Here is a 13,279-nt window from a genome sequence, read left to right as displayed (position 1 = left end):
AGCCACCCAGAGCCTCTGCCTGGGCTCAGCTCCTGCAGAGAAAGTCTGCTTCCAAGGGTCTCGCCTTCCTCACACCAAGGCAGTTCTAACTCAGCTCTGCTTAATAGATTGAGCCAAGTGAATCCTGATCGCACTTCACATTTCTGGTCTTATTTCTTGGTGTAAGCCTGTAGACACCTCCTCTCTTTGCAGTCTGATCTCCTTATCACTCTGCATTCATGGATTCATCATTCATTCATTCATCCTGCAAACATTCTGTCATGCCTACTGTGTGTCTGGTACTCTTTTCAGCAGTGGGACCACAATAAAAATTCAGCTTTCTGCTCTCGAGAACATAAACATGGAGAGACTTTAGAATTCAGAATGTTTCACGCTTCCCTCTGGAACCACAAATGTGGTAAACACACTCCTCTACGTCATGAAACTCTCTGTGGAACCGACACCCTCCAGCCTTCACTGAAACCTGCCTCTCTGCTGTGGGTGAGATGAGAGTCCCTTGCAGCCAGCTCCAACAGAGGCTGCTCATCCTGCCAGACTCAGAGCCAAAAGGTGAGGTCAGCGTTCCTTTTTATCCCCAGTAGCACCTTAAGGCCATTTATCGTCCACTCTCATAGACATTTTTGCTCCTTTGAGGGTCTTGCCCCTCATAACCAACATCTTTGCCCTGCCTCATTGCTACCATTTATCGAATTTCTAATAATTCTGCTGCATTTATAGAAAACTTGGTATTTGGCTCCAAATCTTTTTTTTTTTTTCCTCCCAAAGTCCTGACATCATTCTGGGTGTCAGGAACCACCACCGCTCAGATGAATCACCTGTCCAGACCCTAGCCTCAGCATGCCTTGAGCTCCTCACTGAAACTTAAGGAACACAAGTCATTCACCCCTGCCTTCCCTGCAGGAGTTTCTAAACAATAAGGATCCATGATGTGTTGGTTCTGTTACCCCTAAGGCTTAGTGGGAGAGTGCAGTTTGGAACTGAGGTTAAATTGTGGCTTCTGTCTTCCCCACAAGTACAGACCTGGGCATCAGCATGGTCTTGACTATTCACCCAAGCGCAGGTGCTGTCACGTAGCACGAGGGAACAGGAAGCGGAGAACATGGGCCAGTGTCACACATCACAAGACAGCAAGGGAGTGTGGAAACTGGACCAGGGAACCCAGCTTCCACTGAGCCCAGTGATCGAATAAGACTCTCCCCCTCCCAAAGAGGGCAGCCAGTAAGGACAAGGGAAAAGGAACCAAAACGTTCACTCTACTCCTGCTCCCTACCGGGGTGGGAAGGAAGAGGTCTTTCCCTTCACACGTGAGCAGAAGAATGAAGACAATAAAAATAAGCATTTTCTTTTGAACAATCCTCAACTCCAATATCCATTATCTCCTTTGTTTCTTTTTTCTTTTTTTTTTGCAGAGTTTTGTTTTTTTTTTAATTTTTTTAAATTTATTTATCCTTTGTTTCTTTACTTTCATGGCCACATACTGTAACTTATCACCATGAACTAGCCAACCTCTGAAATACTAGGTTTTGTTCCTTCAGTTTCCAGGGCTTCGGCTTCCTAGAGGTACCTAGTGCCTTAAATGTCTGTTTTCCAAAGTTCGTAGGTGGGCCCTGGCCCCTCCTTCATTCACACTAGATCCAATAGCACTCTTGGTTCCCACTCTTGGCTTTACTTGACACCTGCCCAGTAGAATTCAATCACCTATCCATGCTCAAATGTGTCCTCTCTATTCCAAGTCTGAGTGACTGAGTACAGACATACCATGGAGGTATTGCAAGTTCAGTCCAGATCACTACAGTAAAACCAGTATCACAGTGAAGTAAGTCACACGGGTTTTTTGGTTTCCCGGTGCACATAAAAGTTACATTTACACTATACCATAGTCTATTAAACATGCAATAGCATTTTGCTTAAAAATGTACATATCAATTTAAAATACTTTATTGCTTAAAAATGCTAACCATCATCTTAGCCTTCAGTGAGTCACAATCTTTGTGCTGGTGGAGGGTCTTGCCTCGATGTTGGCGGCTGTTGACTGATCAGGGTGGTGCTTGCTGAAGGCTGGGGTGGCTGTGGCCATTGCTTAAAATAAGACAACAGTGAACTACCACATCAACTACCTCTTCCTTTCACAAATGGTTTCTCTGTAGCATGCGATGCTGTTTGATAGCATTTTATTGACAGTAGAACTTCTTTCAGAATTGCAGTCAATCCTCTCAAACCCTGCCACTGATTTATCAACTAAGTTTATGCAATATTCTAAATCCTTTGTTGTTATTTCAACAGTCTTCACAGCATTTCACCAGGAGTGGTTTCCATCTCAAGAAACCACTCTCTTCGTTTGTACATAAGAAGCAACTCCCCATCGATTAGTTTTATCATGAGATTGTAGCACTTCAGTCACCATTTCTTCGGGTTCCATTTCTAATCTATTCCTCTTGCTATTTCCATCACATGGGCAGTTACTTCCATGAGGGTTGGAATCAACTTCTTCCAAACTCCTGTGTATGTTGGTACTTTGACCTGTTCTCATGAATCACTAATATTTTTCATGGCATCTAGAATGGTGAATCCTTTCCAGAAGTTTCCAATGACTTTGTCCTGATCCATCTGGGGACTCACTATCTATGGCAGCTATAGTCTAACAAAGTGTATTTCTTAACTAATAAGACTTGAAAGTCGAAATTAATCCTTGATCCCTAGGCTGCAGAATGGATATTATGTTAGCAGGCATGAAAACAACATGAATCCCATTGCACATCTCCAACTGAGCTCTGGGGTGATCAGGTGAATTGTCAGTGCAGCAATACTTGGAAAAGAATCTTTTTTTTTCTGAGCAGTAGTTCTCAACAATGGGTTTAAAATATTCAGGAAACCATGTTATAAACAGGTGTGCTATCATCCAGGCTTTGTTGTTCCATTTATAGGGCACGGGCAGAGTACATAATTCTTAAGGGCCCTAGGATTTTAGGAATGGTAAAGGAGCACTGGCTTCAACTTAAAGTCACCAGCTGCATTAGCCCCTAACAAGACAGTTGACCCATCCTTTGTAGCTTTGAAGCTAGACATTGACTTCTCCTCTCTAGCTATGAAAGTCCCAGATGGCATCTTCTTTCAATATGAGGCTGTTTGTCCACAGTGGAAATCTGTTGTTTAGCGTAGCCACCCTCATGAATTATCTTAGCTAGATCTTCTGGTTAACCTGCTGCAGTTTCTACATCAGCACTTACTGCTTTTTCTTGCACTTTTCTGTTATGGAGATGGTTTCTTTCCTTAAACTTCATAACCCAAACTCTGCTAGCTATAGAGTTTTCTTCTTTTCTTCTGCAGCTTCCTGACCTCTCTCAACCTTCATAGAATCAAATAGAGAGTTGAGGCCTCACTCTGGATTAGGCTTTGGATTAAGGAAATGTTGTGGCTGGTTTATTCTTATATCCAGACCACTAACACTTTCTCCACATCAGCAGTAAGGCTGTTTTGCTTTCTTATGAGTCATGTGTTCACTGGATTAGCACTTAATTTCCTTCAGTAACTTTTCCTTTGCGTTTATTCTCCTTCAGAATGTGTGTGTGTGTGTGTGTGTGTGTGTGTGTGTGTGTGTGTGTGTAGGCGGATACCACATCTTCTTTATCTATTCATCTGTTGATGGGCACTTAGGTTGCTCCTGTATCTTGTGAGTAGTGCTGCTGTGAACATAGGGGTGCATATATATTTTCCAGTTAGTGTTTTCCTTTTCTTTCAAAAAGTACTCAGAAGTGGAATTGCTAGATTATATGGTAATTTTATTTTTAATTTTTTTGAGGAACCTCCACACTGTTTTCCACAGTGGCTTCACCAATTTACGTTCCCACCAACAGTGTGTAAAGTTCTCTTTTTTCCACATCTTTGTCAACACTTTTTATTTGTTGTCTTTTTAATAATAGCCATTCTGAGGTGTGAGGTAATAGCTCATTGTGGTTTTGATTTTCATTACCCTGATGATTAGTGATCTTTGTGTCTGTTGGCCATCTGTATATCTTGTTTGGAAGAGTTTCCATTCAGGTCCTCTGTGAACTTTTTAATCTGATTGTTTTTTTCTGAAAGTGAGTTGTATGCGTTTTTTGCATATTTTGAACATTAATCCCTTAACAGGTATGTCATCCTCCCATTCAGTAAGTGGCCTTTTCCTTTTGTTGATAGTTTCCTTCTCTGTGCAAAAGCTTTTTAGTTTGATGTCGTCTTATTTCTTTTTTTTGTTTGTTTGCCTGAGGAGAAATATCCAAAAAAATATTGCTAAGACTGATATCAAAGAGTATACTGCCTATGTTTTCTTCTAGGAGTTTTATGGTTTCAGACCTTACATGTAATATATTTAAATGTCTAATATATTTTGAGTTTATTTTTGTGCACAGTATGAGTGAGTAGTCCAATTTGATTCTTTTGCATGTAGCTGTCTAGTTTTATTGAAAAGAGTTTCTTTTCTCCATTGTGTATTCTTGTCTCCTTTGTCATAGATTAATTGATCATAAAGGCATGGGTTCATTTCTGCACTCTCTATTCTGTTCCACTGATCTATGTATCTGTGTGGATGTGTGCGCACATGCCAGAATGGTATTGTTTTGTAGTATAGTTTGAATGGTACTGTTTTGTAGTATAGTTTGAAATCAGGGAGCATGGCACTTCCAGCTTTGTTCTTCTTTCTCAAGATTGTTTTGGCTATTCAGAGTCTTTTGTGTTTTCATACAAATTTTTTAATTATTTGTTCTAGTTCTGTGAAGAATACCACTCATATTTTGATAGGTATAGCTTTGAATCTATAGTTTGCCTTGGGTAGTATGACCACTTTAACAATATTAATTCTTCCAGTCCATGACAAGTAGAAATCCACTTGTTTGTGTTGTGTTCAATTTCTTTCATCAGCATCTTATGGTTTTCTGAGTACAGGTCTCTTACTTCTTTAATTAGATGTATTTCTAGGTATTTTATTCCTTTTGATGCAATTGTAAATGGGGTTGTTTTCTTATTTTCTCTCTCTGACAGTTCACTATTGGTGTGTAGAAACACAACAAATTCCTGTATTCTAATTTTATATTTTGTAAATATACTGAATTCATTTAGTTCTAATAGTTTATGTATAGTACCATGTCATCTGCAAATAGTGACAGTTTTACTTCTTCCTTTTCAATTTGGATTCCTTTTATTTCTTTTTCTTGTCTGATTGCTGTGTCTAGGACTACCAATACTATCTTGAATAAACGTTGCTGGAAGAGGCATCCTTGCATTTTTCCTGACCTTAGAGGAAATGCTTTCAGGTTTGCACCATTGAGTATGGTGTTGGCTGTAGGTTTGTCATATTTGGCCTTTGTCATATTGAGGTATGTTCCTTCTATACTCACTTTGTTGAGAGTTTTTATCATAAATGAAGGTTGAATTTTGTCAAAAGCTTTTTCTGCAGCTATTGAAATGATCATATGATTTTTTATTCATTAGTTTGTTACTATGGCATATCACACTGATTTGTGAATATTGCAACTTCCTTGCATCCATGGCATAAATCACAATTAATCACGGTATATGACCCTTTTAATGTATTGCTGAATTGAGCTTGCCAATATTTGTTGAGGATTTTTGCATCTATGTTCATCAGTGATATTGGCCTATAAATTTATCTTATTGCAGTCTCTTTGTCTGGTCTTGGTGTCAGGGTGATGCTGGCCTCCTAGAGTGAGTACAGGCCTCTTCAATGTGGTGGGATAGTTTGAGAAGGATAGGCATTAACTCTTTAAATGTTTGGTAGAATTCATCTGTGAAGTCTGATCCTGGACTTTTGTTTGTTGGGAGTTTTTCATTGCTGACTCAATTTCTTTTTAAAAAAATAAATTTATTATTTATTATTTATTTTTATTTTTTATTTTTTACTTTTGGCTGCCTTGGGTCTTTGTTGCTCCACAGGGACTTTTCTCTAATTGCAGTGAGTGGGGCCTACTCTTTGCTGTGGTGCGCAGGCTTCTCAGTGCAGTGGATTCTCATTGTGGACCACGGGCTCTAGGCGCACGGGCTTCAGTAGTTGTGGCTCGCAGGCCCTAGAGTGCAAGCTCAGTAGTTGTGGTGCACAAGCTTAGCTGCTCTGCTGCATGTGGAATCTTCCTGGGCCAGGGATTGAATCCATGTCCCCTGCATTGGCAGGCAGACTCTTAACCACTGCATCACCAGGAAAGTCCCTCAATTTCATTACTGGTCACTGATCTGTTCATATTTTATATTTATTCCTGATTCAGTCTTGGAATAATGTACATTTCTAGGAATTTGTTCAGTTCTTCCTGGTTGTCCATTTTATTGGCATACAGTCATTCATAGTAATTGCCTATGATCCTTTTGTATTTCTGTGGTGTTAGTTGTACTTTCTCCTTTTTCATTTCTGTTTTTATTGATTTGGGCTCTCTCTCTTTTTTTCTTGAGTCTAACTAAAAGTTATCAATTTGTTTCTCTTTTCAAAGATCTAGCTCTCAGTTTTATTGATCTTTTTTATTTTTCTTTAATCTGTGTTTCATTTATTTCTGCTCTGATCTTTACTTCTTTCCTTCTACTAACTTTTGGGTTTGTTTTTTCTTTTCTTTCTAGTTCCTTTAGGTGAAAAGTTAAGTTGTTTATTTGAGATTTTTCTTGTTTCCTGAGGTAGTTTTGTGTTACTATAAATTTTCGTCTTAGAAATACTTTTGCTGCATCCCATAGATTTTGCATAGTTGTGTTTTCATTTTCATTTGTCTCTAGGTATTTTTTAATTTCCTTTTTGATCTTCAGTGTTGTATTGACTATTTAGTAGCATATTGTTTATCCTCCACCAGTTTTTTGTTTGTTTGTTTTTTCTTTTTTGTTTTCTTTTGTTTGTTTTTTGTTTTTTGCAGTTTTTTCTTGTTGCTGATTTGTAGTCTCATAGCATTGTGGTCAGAAAAGATGCTTGAGGTGATTTCAGTCTTCTTAAGTTTGAGACTTGTTTTGCATCCTAGTATGTGATCTGTCCTGGAGAATATTCCATGTGCACTTGAAAAGAATGTGTATTCTGCTGCTTTGGGATGGAATGTTCTCTATATGTATCTATGAAGTCCATCTTGTCTAATGTGTCCTTTTAGGCCACTGTTTCCTTATTGATATTCTTTCCGGACCATCTGTCCATTGATGGAAGTGGGGTGTTAAAGTCTCTATTATTGGGTTACTGTCAGTTTCTTTGTGTTAGTATTTAGGTGCTCTTATGTTGGGTGTATACACACACACACACACACACACACACACACACAGTTGTTATGTATTCTTCTTGGGTTGATCCTTCAATCATTATGTAGTGTCCTTCTTTGTCTCTTATAACATCTCTCTCTTTTTTTTTTTTAAGATTTTCTGATGTGGACCATTCTTAAAGTGTTTACTGAGTTTGTTACAATATTTCTTCTGTTTTATTTTTACTTTTTTGGTTTTTTCTTGGGGGCGAGGGGGTGGTTTGGCCTCGAGGCATGTGGGATCTTATCTCCTGAATCAGGGATTGAGCCCACACCCCATGCATTGGAAGGCAAAGTCTTAACCACTGGACCACCAGGAAAGTCCCGCAGTCTTTATTTTAAGCTCTACTTTGTCTGATATAAGTATTGCTACTACAGTTTTCTTTTTATTTCCATTTGCATGAAATAACTTTTTCCATCCCCTCACTTTCAGTCTGTGTGTGTCTTTAGATGTGAAGTAAATCTCTTGTAGACAGCATATATATGGGTCTTGTTTTTGTATCCATTCAGCCAGTCTATGTCTTTTGATTGAAGCATTAATCTATCTACATTTAAAGTAATTATTGATAGTTATGTACTTCTTGCCATTTTTTAAAGTTATTTTCAGGTTGTCCTTATAGCCTTTTTTTGTCTTTGTTCCTTTCTTCTTTTGCTCTCTTCACTTGTGATTTGATAACTATCTTTAGTGTTATGTTTGGATTCATTTTTCTTTTTTGTGTGTGTATCTATTATAGATTTTTGGCTTGTAGTTGCCAGGAGGTTTTATATAACAACCTGTAAATATATATATATACACACATGATTATTTTAAATGATGATCTCTTAATATCAAATGCATTTTAACTACCCTATATTTTTATTCCCCACCCAAAATAATGTCTTGGACATCACATTTTTCTTTTGTTTTTTTTTGTTGTTGTTTTGTTTTGTATTATGAATGTAGATGATTTTATTACTTTTGTTTTTTAAACTTCCTGCTAGCTTTATAAGTGTTTGATCTACACCTTTACTACATACTTGCCTTTACCAATGAAATTTTTCCCCTTATAATTTTCCTATTTTAGTTGCAGTCTTGTCTTTTTCACTTAGGGAAGTTCCTTTAACATTTCTTTAATGGTGCTGAAATCTTTCAGCTTTTGCTTATCTGTAAAACTATTTATCTCTCCTTCAAATCTGAATGATAACCTTGCTGGGTAAAGTATTCTCAGTTGTAAGCTTTTTTCTTTCATCAATTGAATATATCATGCTCCTCCTTTCTGGCCTACAAAGTTTCTGCTGAAAAGCCAGCTGACGGTCTTGTGGGAGTTCCCTTGTGTGTAACCAGTTGCTTTTCCCTTGCTGCTTTTAATATTTTCTCTTTATCTTTAATTTTTGTCATTTTAATTACATTATGTCTTGGCTGGTCCTCTGGATTGACCCTGTTTGGGATTCTCTTTCTGGACCTGGATACCTGTTTTTTGAACCTGGAGGTCTGTTTCCTTTCCCAGTTTAGGGACATTTTCAGCTATTAGGTCTTAAATTATGCTCTCTGCTCCTTTCTCTCTCTCTTTCTCCTTCTGGGACCCCTACCATGTGAATGTTAGTATGCTTAATGTTGTCCCAGAGGTCTCTTAAACTGTCCTTAGTTTTTTTTAATCCTTTTTTTCTCATTCCTGTTTGGCTTATGTGATTTCCACTACTCTGTCTTCCAGTTCACTATGTTCCTCTGTATCATCTAATCTCCTGTTAATTACTTCTAGCATATTTTTTATTTCAGTTCTTGTATCCTTGACTCAGTTTGGCTCTTCTTTATAGTTCCTAACTCATTGTTAATTCTTACTGCCTTTATCCATTCTTTTCCCAAGTTCATTGAGCATCTTTATGGTCATTACCTTGAACTCTTTTGGAGGTAGATTGTTTATCTCCATTTCACTTAGTTCTTCTGGGGTTTTATCTTGTTCCTTCATTTGGAACATATTCCTTTGTAACCTCATTTTACTTAATTCTCTGAGTTTATTAGTATGTATTACGTATGTCAGTTATACTTCCTGTCTTGGAGAAGTGGCCTTATATAGGAGATGTCCTGTGGAGCCTAGCAGCACAATCCCCTCTGATCACCAAAGCTATTTGCTCTACAGGTGCAACCCTATGTGGGTTGAGCTGGCCCTTCTATTGTGGCTGGGATGCCTACTGCAGATGAATTCATAGGTGGAATTGGTCCCTGGCCTGGTTGACTTCCAGGTCCTGTCTCATTCAGAGGGTGCCAGCTGCTGTTGGACAAGGCCTTGTATTTTGTGATCTAGCAGCAGAACTGCTTGTCATCTGTAACTTGCCATGCCATTTCAAACCACTTTACATTTTTTTAATCTTTTCCCTATGGCCATTTTCCCCCTCATTTCTCTGGAAATCTCCCACTATAAGTCTTAATGGAAATATCATTTCCCCAGGACATTCTCCCCAGAACTTCTATAGACCATAAGGGATCCCCTCCATATTCCAAGGATGCTTTTTATAATCGAACTTATGAACTTTTAAAAGTAATTCCTATTATTTTCCTCTGAATTGACACAGTTATAGTAATCAAATCATTGATTTTATCCTTGTCTAATTCCTTGGCTCCTAGACTTCTCTGCAGTTGAGCAAGATAGCCTTCCTGCATGTGGACATAAGGTATTTCATGTAAGTATGCACACACCTCATCATTATGTGCACACCTTGAGCATCACAGCCTCCAGGCTTTACTGGAATAACACAGATTATATTGTAATAATTCTTTCAGGTGTCTCCTCAGTAGTCTCTAAGTCCCTGGGAGGAGTATATATGTTTCTTTACTTTATATAACTCTAGCACCTGGCAGGGTGAGGTGCACAAAGCAGATGCTCCACAGTAATTTGTTGAGTTGATGAAATATTAACACTTCCTCTCCATCTCATGTGATGTCCTATCTCTGTGACAGACAAAGATGGTATATTTTGAGTTTTCAGCCCAGTTGTTTATAATCAGGACATAGAAAAATATGTCTCCTCATGGAGTAGAAATGATCAATAACATCTGCGAACTCCATTCTCCCTGCAACTCCATGTATGTAAACCTAACACCTTTTGAAGCTTAGGTTGGTGTAACTTAAGAGGTTCTCACTTGAAACGGTGACTCAACTTCAGTGTTATTTGCTCTGTCACGCTGTGTGCAGAATATAAATACAGTTCCAAGTCCTTTTGAATCCAGTATTATTTCTTAACAAATAAAATCTGCAGTGGACCTCCTGGGATAATCTAGAGCAGGAAACAGCATCTGATTTGTTCTTTCTAGCTTTCCTTTAAAACATCCAAGAAATGTAAAAAGCAGAGACAGAAAACCCACAGCAGGTCTGGCACTAAAGATAAGCTCTGTCACTGGCCTCCATCATAGGGTGCTGCAGCCTTAGTACACTGGGAATCGTTTATATGAATTAGAAAACAGTTGAGATCAAACTAAGATTTCTCATCAGCGGACAGAGCACAGTAACCTTCAGCTGACAGTCCATGTAGGTTGAGGCTTCAGTGTGAAGTGTCTTTTACATTTGTGTTTGCTTTTTTTTTGCTCCAGTCCCTTACTGCAACTTTCCATGCACCTAAACAAAACTCCTTTTTTTTCCAGAATAAATTTGGAATGTCCTCTCAGACACCCCTTGGTATATAGAGGTTTCTGCTAGGATAAAATTACTTGAATAATTAACCTAATTCTTGGATTGTAACTGGAGTCCCGATGCCCTTCACTCAGTCTAAGATGTGCACTTTTCTTGCCCAGATAATTATTTGACATCTTTATCTGGGTTTAGGGCCCTTCTTGATGCTATGAAGTCTGTAAATCCTTTCACTCCCTTACATTTTTGACTCCACCTTTCCTCTGAGTATTGGCTTTTTGATGCCCAGGTCTATCTGACCAGGATATTTGTGAAATGATAAGTGGGGAAAACACCTATATGTGCTTTTGTGCTCAAATTTCTTGTCTGTGTTAAATCCAACTTGCATTTGGCAGTGTGGGGTGCTACGGCCTTAACACGCTGTAGGTGAGTCAGAGGAGTGGATTTCTGTCTTTCACTGACTCACATCTCAGCTGGGAAGCTGCTAACTGGGAATGTACTCCCTTGTTCTTTCCCTAATTACTAGCCTGGCCTTCTGCTCTATTGGGCCAGTGCCTCCTGCTCCTCACTGAGCCTGAGCTTCTGGGAAGGTGATGAGCACTTCCTGCAAGGCTGCTGACAGCCTTTCTAACTTTTTTAACTCCGATCAGAGACTTTCAGGCCTGCTGCTTTTCTGCTCCTTCTGCACTGGGTGAACTTTGAAAGCACATGAGGATTCATGGAATGTTTTTCTGAAATAATAAGAAACCAAACATGGGCTGGTTAATATTTATGCAGAAATTATTACCATCATTTTAAAATAACCTATAAAATATGCAGAATGTGGATCTTTCATAATCCAATTATAATCCAATTTCATAATTCAGTTCAACAGTAAGATCTGAATCCTCAGATTCACAGTCTTGAAAATGTTACCAGGCATCTTTCCAGAATTCTCATGGTATTTGGTTGTGTGCTGGATAAACTGAAGGTGATGGACTTGATGTGTTTGTTTGCTTTCTTCCCCACCGCCCCCACTGAAAAATGTGGTCATCCCATAATAATTCTCTAACTTTTGCATTTCTTCTGGAGTTTGGTGCTGTAGTATAAATGGGCATTTTTAAAATAAGTGGTTAAGAATCAGTAAATGAAAATATACTATTTAAAATGTGATAATGATCTGTTTCATCATAAAATATTGTGGACTTTAGTGATGTGGAATTAGTAGAATTAACCAAACTATGTCGATGAATCTAATCTTGTACAGTAAGTACAAAATATACCAAACTGTGTACTTTTAGTTTTTGAAGCAGCAGGATGGAAGGCGAGCTGTCTTTCCACGTCTAACCTATTTCTGATTGTTTACTTAAATTCACTGCAGATCATTTCTTTCTAAGGGAGAAAGGTCATGGAGTCATTGCTAAGGTATTGGTTCATGTGAAAACATGGGCTTTTGGAATTTAAAAAAGAAAGAAGAAGCTCTGACTTGTAGCATTTGCTGATTTCTGTGGTGTGAATATTCCAATCATGGCTGATTTCAAGCTACAGTTTAACAACCCACTCACAAAATTCTTGTATTCACCAGTTGGTGCTTGAGAGCCAGTGCAAGTGGACTCCATGCCCCTGAGTGCGATGTCCCACCCGAGATGCCCACTAACAGTGTCCAGCTGAGGGCCGCCAACACACACAGTCACCCCGAGACAAACCAGTCTCAGTTGGGAGCACTCCTGATAAACTCCTGTCTGTGGTTTGAATATCACAGAGAATCACAACAGAAACAGGCTTTCTCATTAATGCAACAGACTTTATGTTTCCTGTTTTATTTTTCTACATTCTTATGATCGTCAAAGAGACGAGTCCCCACCTTCCACCAGCTTCCACAATAAAGAGGTCTTTTGCTTATCTCCACACTGTTCGTCTCAATGCTGCATGGAGCACTGAATTTTAATTAATATGCTCGCTGCTGGGCACCACAGTAGGGTATGCGGCACACCTGGGCTGAAGACGACATTCTTGAAGATGGGCTGCTTGGATCGCCCAAGATAGGATTCCAGGAGGTGGGAGGATCCCGCCAGTCCAGACAGATATATGACCTGGGAGGTTTACTTGTTTTAACTCTTGACTTAGGGAAACTGAAAAATTTGGGAACTATTTGTAGGAAGTCCTTACCTACAGGAAGTGTGCATACCTACCCAGTTCCCCAGAGATCCACTTAGAGCAGCCCTTATCGATACTCTTATCAATAATACCTCCAGAAAGGCTTTGTGTTCCCACAAGATGAGGCCGTGTACTTTCTGGTTGAGTGGATCTGTGCTTTGCTGTGCGGAGGTCCTGTCTGTCATCTAAGGGCACCCCTTCCTGTGTCTTCTCCATCATACTGACAGGGTGTGGGGGTGGACGTTTTAATGTCTTTTGAGTAAATCTGATTTTGAAATAGATTTCTCGAAACAAG

At 38.9% G+C, this 13,279-nt stretch overlaps 1 long non-coding RNA gene across 1 annotated transcript; it reads left to right on the top strand.

The window, feature by feature from the left end:
• Positions 1 to 321: 321 nt before the first annotated feature.
• LOC130850895 (uncharacterized) lies at positions 322 to 12,703 on the top strand. The gene is made up of 3 exons (XR_009053047.1): positions 322 to 549; positions 9,850 to 9,905; positions 12,413 to 12,703. It is a non-coding gene; the product is annotated as an uncharacterized LOC130850895 (long non-coding RNA).
• The last annotated feature ends 576 nt before the right edge of the window (positions 12,704 to 13,279 follow it).

The sequence above is a fragment of the Hippopotamus amphibius genome, chromosome 4 (genome assembly GCF_030028045.1).
Source record: "Hippopotamus amphibius kiboko isolate mHipAmp2 chromosome 4, mHipAmp2.hap2, whole genome shotgun sequence".
NCBI classification, from domain to species: domain Eukaryota; kingdom Metazoa; phylum Chordata; class Mammalia; order Artiodactyla; family Hippopotamidae; genus Hippopotamus; species Hippopotamus amphibius.
The sequence above is the reverse complement of the archived record's forward strand: the minus strand, read 5'-3'. Positions and strand labels throughout refer to the sequence as shown.